Source organism: Vanessa tameamea, chromosome 19, assembly GCF_037043105.1.
Source record: "Vanessa tameamea isolate UH-Manoa-2023 chromosome 19, ilVanTame1 primary haplotype, whole genome shotgun sequence".
In the NCBI taxonomy this organism is placed as follows: domain Eukaryota; kingdom Metazoa; phylum Arthropoda; class Insecta; order Lepidoptera; family Nymphalidae; genus Vanessa; species Vanessa tameamea.
The window spans coordinates 3472045-3479804 of record NC_087327.1 but is presented as its reverse complement, the minus strand read 5'-3'; the positions used below and the strand labels follow the sequence as shown (position 1 = coordinate 3479804).

At 29.8% G+C, this 7760-nt stretch overlaps 1 long non-coding RNA gene across 1 annotated transcript; it reads left to right on the top strand.

Moving 5' to 3' along the window:
- The first annotated feature begins 3709 nt into the window (after positions 1 to 3709).
- LOC135193814 (uncharacterized) lies at positions 3710 to 4441 on the top strand. Its single transcript, XR_010309439.1, has 3 exons — positions 3710 to 3727; positions 4180 to 4257; positions 4352 to 4441. It is a non-coding gene; the product is annotated as an uncharacterized LOC135193814 (long non-coding RNA).
- Positions 4442 to 7760: the final 3319 nt, after the last annotated feature.

Here is a 7760-nt window from a genome sequence, read left to right as displayed (position 1 = left end):
ATATTATTTTATACTATTGTAAAATATCTCTTTAAAATCAATGACGCCACGATCCTTGTACCGCGTTGATCTGTTTTTTTTGTTGCCAAATTCTTTCAAGGGTTCGCTTTCAACACCTACTGAGCAATAATTGTGTTATTTGGAATAAAATAATGATCAGAAATTGCAACGGATCGGCAATATGTTATTACTTAACATTTAGCAAATTATCAGCTTTACCTTTTAAGCTTTTGATATTGTATAATAAATAATTTAGATATTTACATATTTAAATTCTTACATTCCATGAAACGAAACGTAATGAATATTGTAAGGCATTTAAAAATTCAGTGTTACCATGATGTTGTACTAATAAACTATTAGCATGTATTATAAAAAATACGTTCAGTTTGCTCGTTTTCTTGGATTTACGAAAAAAAAACATAAATGAACGATATTTATATTTAGGATCATAATAAAAGCATGTAGCTTAAAGAATAATAATACTATAAGGTATATTTCATTTCTATTTTACGTACTTTTTTAGATTTAAGTTTTCGTGTCATGGAGTTTTTCAGTCGATAAATTCTTAGTAGCAGCCCGAAGATGGGTACTTACAGTCCTGTGCCTCGAAAAGCACGGAGTTTGAGAGCGAGGGAATAGTTATGATATGAAATCCGGAAGTTCGAGAGTGTATCAAATTACCCGATAAGGATTCATAAAATCAAAACATGACGTCAGAACCTGATGAACAGAGATGTGATTATCGAGAAGCCGACTGGATATAGTACTGTATGATGATCCATGGCTGTCATTAGATAGACGCAAAATATTTATAGTATACTTTGTAACATTAACTGCAACATATATCAAGATGTAGATAATAGAGTTAAAAAATATATTAAATTAATTTTAATTATTTTTGAAACTTTAGTTAACGAACAAAATATAAATATTTCAAAAATAGGCGCCAAGACTGTGTAGATATAAACTATATATAAAAAAATACTATTATATATCTCAGTTGTAAATTATCCGGTGGGAATAGAACATAATCGACCAGGAAGACTGAAATCGGGTACAAGAAATTATCCTCGTGTATAAAATATATAATGAAACAATTAAAAAGTTAGCTCGATAGCACAGATAGCAAAGTAAGTGAAGCAATATGTCAAAACACCACCTATCAAAACATTGTATCATGTTAGAACAGAAGAGATACTCCGCTATCGCTCTCTCACTTACCCCACGCACTGCAAGGAGTTACAAAACACTAATCAATTCATTTCTCCTTGAAAATTTACATTTATTTACATAAATTTTCCTTCTATTGTAAGTAATAGTTTATATTAATAAATGTAATAAAATCAAGATTCATATTTTCGTCAACGTTAAGTATATTAATGCAATAGTCGAAATTGTTTCGTTGCTGTTTAAAATTATCAGGCGCTTATAATATTTTTTTAATAACCGAACCTTATAAGATTGTACACTGTTGGAAATGTTGTTTTTTATATAAATAAAAATAATGGTTACACACATTTTACACACAGTTACTTGCATACATAAATATTATGGTAAAGAATATTTTACTTGGGTAGGGTAGGGCTTTGTACAAGCCCTTCTGTATATACCACCGAGTATTGGCATATCATATATTCAACCACTACACAGCAATATTTAGTATTGTTGTGTTTCGGTTTGAAAGGTGAGTTAGCCAATGTAAATGCAGGCAGAAGGAACGTAACATCTTAGTTGCCAAGGTTGGCTGTACATTGGTTATATGGGGAATGATTAATATTTCTTACAGTACCACTTACAGTTGCTTCTGCCTGTCCGCTCACCTATATAATTTATAAAAAAATACAAAACTTATATTTAAATGAATATAGAATTAATATAATGAGAAAACATTTATTATATTTCGTACGAATATACGATTTACTTTTAAGATTTTTAAGTTTAAGACAAGTATATTTTGTATTTTGTCACGAAGGTTAGTAGGTAAATACTTTATTTAAATAAAACTATGTATGTTAAATTAATCCCCCTTCTTATTAATCCTTCCAGTAATCAATGTAAAGTTGCTAAGTAAATAAAAAATATAAAAGTAATTACATTAGAATATGATACGTTTTCGGTCTTGGACATTGAAGTTGTAGCGCCTTAACCTTGATTAAAAGTATAACACCTCGTTTTATTGCCTCTACTGGTGACAGGGGGGGAGGGAAGGGTGCTTAATTTTTTGCCCAGAGGATCGGAATTGCGATTCTTGCCAAAATTTCACACGGTCATGTTTTCAGTAAATATTTCTAATTTTTATTTGTATATTTGTAGTAAGCCTTAATAATTCTTATGTAAATAAAATTTTTAATTCCCGAATACAACAATTGTATTTCAGACTACTGCGAGTCTGCAACGGTTTTAGCCATAACTTATATTTTACTGTTACTTTATATTTAAGTTAATTAATTGTAATATATTTGAACATTTAAGATATAGATTCAAAATATATTTGAGATAGAATTCCAGAAACATTTTTACATATGATATTGACTTGTATTTTGTGTAACATCTCGTTTAGTTGCAGCCACAGATTATTACGTGAAAATTGCGGTGTAAAGGCGACATCAAAACGAAACAATTGTATTTCGTCTGAATTATACGAACGGTAAGTCCTTAAAAAATATGTTATAAACTTTGTAAGAATCTTGTTAATTAATACTACTAAATGAGGAGACGTGTTTTATGGAATGTCTAATTAAAAAACTCTTAACCAATATACATAAAACCTATACCACATGTATATAATATCATCATATACGCCGCTACACTCCACAGATTCACCAGATTTAAATTTAGACTATTGACGTAAAAGTGTGATTGTCTTGTCCTTGTATACGTTTATACGATTATATTACATTGACTGTAACTGTGGTAGCTGTGGTATGTGTGAGTCCCGGAAGCCCCATCCGCCTCGCCCCCATCCCCAAAAGATGATGGTTTGTAGCTGTGAGTAGTTGATAGCACTGTTTGCGTTAAGAAAAACTTGACAATAAATTATTTTCCTATAGATGCCAATAATACATATTATTATATATTCAAATAAGTAAAATAACAGCCTGTAAACGTCCCACTGCTGGGCTAAGTCCTCCTCTTCCTTTGAGGAGATTGTTTGGAGCTAATTCCACAACGCTACTCCCAAAGTTGGTTGGATGTGGTAGAATTTTATTGTAATTAGACAAGGTTTCCTTACGAAGTTCTCATTCACCCTTGACCACATCATGAATTATAAACACAAATTGAAATTAAATTTTAGTACAAACTGAGTAGGTTCCACTCATTCGTCATATATTCCACTTGAAGTGTGAGTGAGTCAGTGTAACTACAGGTACAAGGGACATAACATCTCAGTTCAAATGTAATGTTTATATTTCTTAGGGCGGTAATGTCTATGAGCAGTGGAGATAACTTGTCATCAGATGGCCCATTTTCCCATCGCATTTGATAATAAAAAATGTACGGTATAAAAAGATAACTTCTTAAAATAGTTGTTTAAAATTTAATCTGAAATTTTGCAAGCTTTAACTACTATTTTTATAACTCCTTTAACACTTTATTTATTTATGATTGTAGCACATCCAACTGAAGAAATCTCACGCATCAGTCTGCGGGTTTTAACAGTCAGCGCAATGAGAAATAAAACTGATCAGCATCATTTATAATATGGTCTCCCCCTGTGTCAGAGGTACGGTACTCCAGTTATATACAAATACATTCAATAAATTAACTTTGAAAAGCCGAGTTAACCCAGTGGTTAAAACAGCTTAACCAATGATTGGCGGGTTTAAACACCACTTAATTATCATATGCTAATTTGTGCTCAATTAATCTCGACGAAGGAAAACATAACAAGAACAAGCAAATCAGCAAGTGACCGATGAAAAGTTATCCAAGTTGCTGCTCCTATTTGTAGTGGTGGAATATGCTCGAAACCTCTACAAAAGGTAAGGAGCCTGTCTGCCTACCAATTGTAGTTTATAGACTTCATCAAATCTTACTAAAATAATTTTATATGCTTCAAACACTCATATTTAAATTATTAATACCTGGAAATGTTTCAAATATTGTTCTGTGCTATATCTGTACTTTAAAAAACGACCATATTTTTTTAATTTAATTATTTGATTATCATTTCAGGGCCTGTTTCTGAAGAAGTAGTATCTACTAGCAAGCATGCTTCAATGCAATATTATGTTGTATCGAAATAACACACTGGTCAGTATCACAAAGATATTTTCGGACAGTTAAGTCTCTGGTTAAAATAAAAAGGTTATAAGTTATTAAATTGTACTTTATATCTTTATTGCAGAACTAGCGACACGCCTTGGCTTCATCGGAGCGTAACTTATTAATGATGAAAATGATATGACATAAATATAATTAATAATCAAGCACTCAAGAATTATAATATATATATAGTTTTTTTCCAGTGTTTTTTTTTTTATAATCACATCATTAGTTCCAGAGATTAGTATAGAATTTACAAACAAATACAAAAACTTTACCTCTTTGTCTTATCAATATAGAATGAATACCAAATAAATCAAACGATGCTCTGATACTAAAATTGGAAACGTGTTCACATATGCAACATTTATATATTATATAGTTATTCGGTTCATGAGATAATTATGCTTTAATTTTAGCAATAAAAATGACATTTTAATTTATTATAAGTACTTTTTATTTTCGACGCATATTTTCTAATAGATCGCGAGTTCGCGGATAGGCAAACGCAGTTGGGGCCAGATTCGAAAATCTTGAGGCCCTTAGGCCACAAAGAAGTGGAAACCCATATTTTATTTTACAAATTAATGTGATTTATGTCATTTCTGTCAATACGGTTTGTAAATAATTAACTGGTTCTTTGTGTCAGTAACTTTTAAAACAGTAATAAATAATATTATTATAATTTGGCTAAATTTAGATATCAACATTAAAATTATATTACATTAAAATTGTTAAATCGTCGGAATGATGTGAATCTCTATTGTGGGGCCCCCTTTTTTGTGGAGGTCCCAGGGCAGTTGCTGTTCCCTAAATCTGGCACTGAACACCGTCTCCAATAAGATAGCCCATTGATCTGAGAATATGATGGGATGTGACTGGATGCGGAAGGCGAAAAACAGGGCCTTTGAATCACCTTAGGAGAGAACTTAAGTGAAGAGAATTATAAAAAATACAGACAATTATTTGTAAAATAGGCCAGGGCTGATAAAAATGAAGCTTGTTATCACATAAAGTTAGTACAGAGAATTCAATCGTTAAAACGATTATAATTATAATGCAATATTTGATATCGCTCTTCCGTAAAAGTATATATACATATAGCACATAAAACCTTACTCATACCGATGTTGTTTTTTTTTATTTAAATCCTTTAAATATATAGATTCAATTTTAAAAGGCCTGTATAATTATTTTGGACTTTCATTTTCAAAGTCGACTCTTAAGAATGTGAATTTATATGTATATATATAATATACGGTAGACGGACAGGCTAATGGGTAAATGGTAAGTGGTCACCACCACCCTTAGACATTGGCGCTGTAAGAAATATTAACCATTCTTTACATTCCCAATGCGCCACCAACCTTGGGAGTTAGATGTTATGTACCTCGAACCTGCAGTTAGACTTACCTTCAAACTGGAAAAGCATACGAATACTGTTTGGTGGTAGAATAAATGATGAGTACGTGGTACCTAACCAGACGAGATTGCACAGATCCACCACCAAATAAATACTACCAACTATCACCAAGAAAATATATAGTATATTTCTATTAGAGAAAATATTTCTACAAAAAAACTGTTCTCTATAAAAATAATGTTCTCTTTTATGTTAATTTTTAATAAAAGACAGAATTTTAGTTTTAGCACAAACCGCTGTGATGAGTGATGAGTGATAATAGATCACTAAACAACACGTTTCCAATTTAGTCGCGTTCGATGCTAAATATCATAACTTTTGCGTGTAACAATTCTACTTCTACACTAATGATGTTACAAGATAATTTGCGAGTGATTTTTTTAATTTATAATAATAATTATACAAATAAATTTAAATTTTAAAGTTTAGGTTAAATTTTTTTTTTTACTAGTGTTTGGACAGAGGTCGAAATTCGACCAGAAGTATTATAGAAAATTTGAGCAACAAATATTATGAAACTTATATGTTGCGAACATTTTGCCTCCTACACTTTTTTGCTATTTTTACTGATAATACTTAAAAATAACTACTAGTTGTGAAACACAGATTCTGAACTGTTTCGCCTTTACTCAATTTTATATAAATACTTTAGGTTATAATAAATGCTGCCATGGTGCGTTTGTAAAACTAAAATAATAGCGTAAAAAAGAAAGAAATCATTTAAAAAATTAAATTTTAGCAAAAAGTTTGTACATTTAAAAACCTCCTTCGCTTGATTATGTAAATCATTTATTCACATGAGATATTTAAAAACAAGAAAAAAAAGTCCCTTTTTTATATTGTGTAATATTATTCTAACCGAGATAAAAAACTATTAACGAAAGTTTAAGGATATACTATAATAGTAAGACTATTTGTTTATAAATGTTAACACATAGTTAAGTAAATTAGACAAATCGACTAAAATAAAGTGATGTAGAGATAAGCTCCACGAAGGTAAAGAGGTTTTATTTTAGCTTATTTCTCCAAGAATTTTATTACTAACAAAAAGTTATGCAAAATAATTTCACCTGATAAAAATAATCAACATATTTAAGACAAAATAATGGCTTCGGAGTTAGAGACCGTGAAAGTAAATCTTGATAAAAATTTTTTGTTTCATTTAACAGAGCAAAGGAAAATGTATTATTCCATAATTTAATATTTTTATATAATTATAATACAAAAAGAGTTTGTACCAATAAAAACGTCAATGTATATGAAGCTATCAAAAGTTAAAAAATCATTTTATTAATAATGTTTAGTTTATATACGCAAAGAATTCAAAACATACATATGTACACGATCACACAGTAAATAGTAAAGAACAATAGCTGTAATTATCTTAAAATTATACAGAAGTTTGTTTTTAACGACGTAAAATAATATTCAAACAAAATTATTTAAAAGACATCTTAATAATACGTGTTTGTGCAGATGTACCTTTTATTGAAAATTATATCTATTATATAGTATTTGTTTTTGTACACCCGACAATATGAAATATGTCATAACGTACAGTCGGTATAATTTTCAGTATATGAGTTAATTACATCGCATCTAATTTACATAGCAGATATTATATAGCATGGTAGTTTTCGAAATACCGGGTTGAAATCCCGGGTCGGGTCATTTCAAATTTATTGAGATTATCCGTCCAGAATTTCACAGTCCTATCCTTGAAATCTTTTCGGTCTTGTATAAGAATAAGTATTACTCATTCAGCTAAAATAAGCAAAGGTTGAATACTGTTCAACTATATATATAATAATTATAAAATGCATTACCATGATTTCATAGTAAATAAAAGACTATTCTGGAACTTTTTAAAACAATGACTTTAGGCCGTATGAAATGTGTCTATTGAAGTTTCGTTACTACACTCAGATAGTATTTTCTCACTGTATGAAAAATATTTTTAGAATAAGAATATGAATATTTAGGAACGATAAGTTATCGTCATAGACGTGATTTTTATTAATATATTTTAAAAACTGCGATTTAACGGAAAAATTATTTTTTTTAAAGT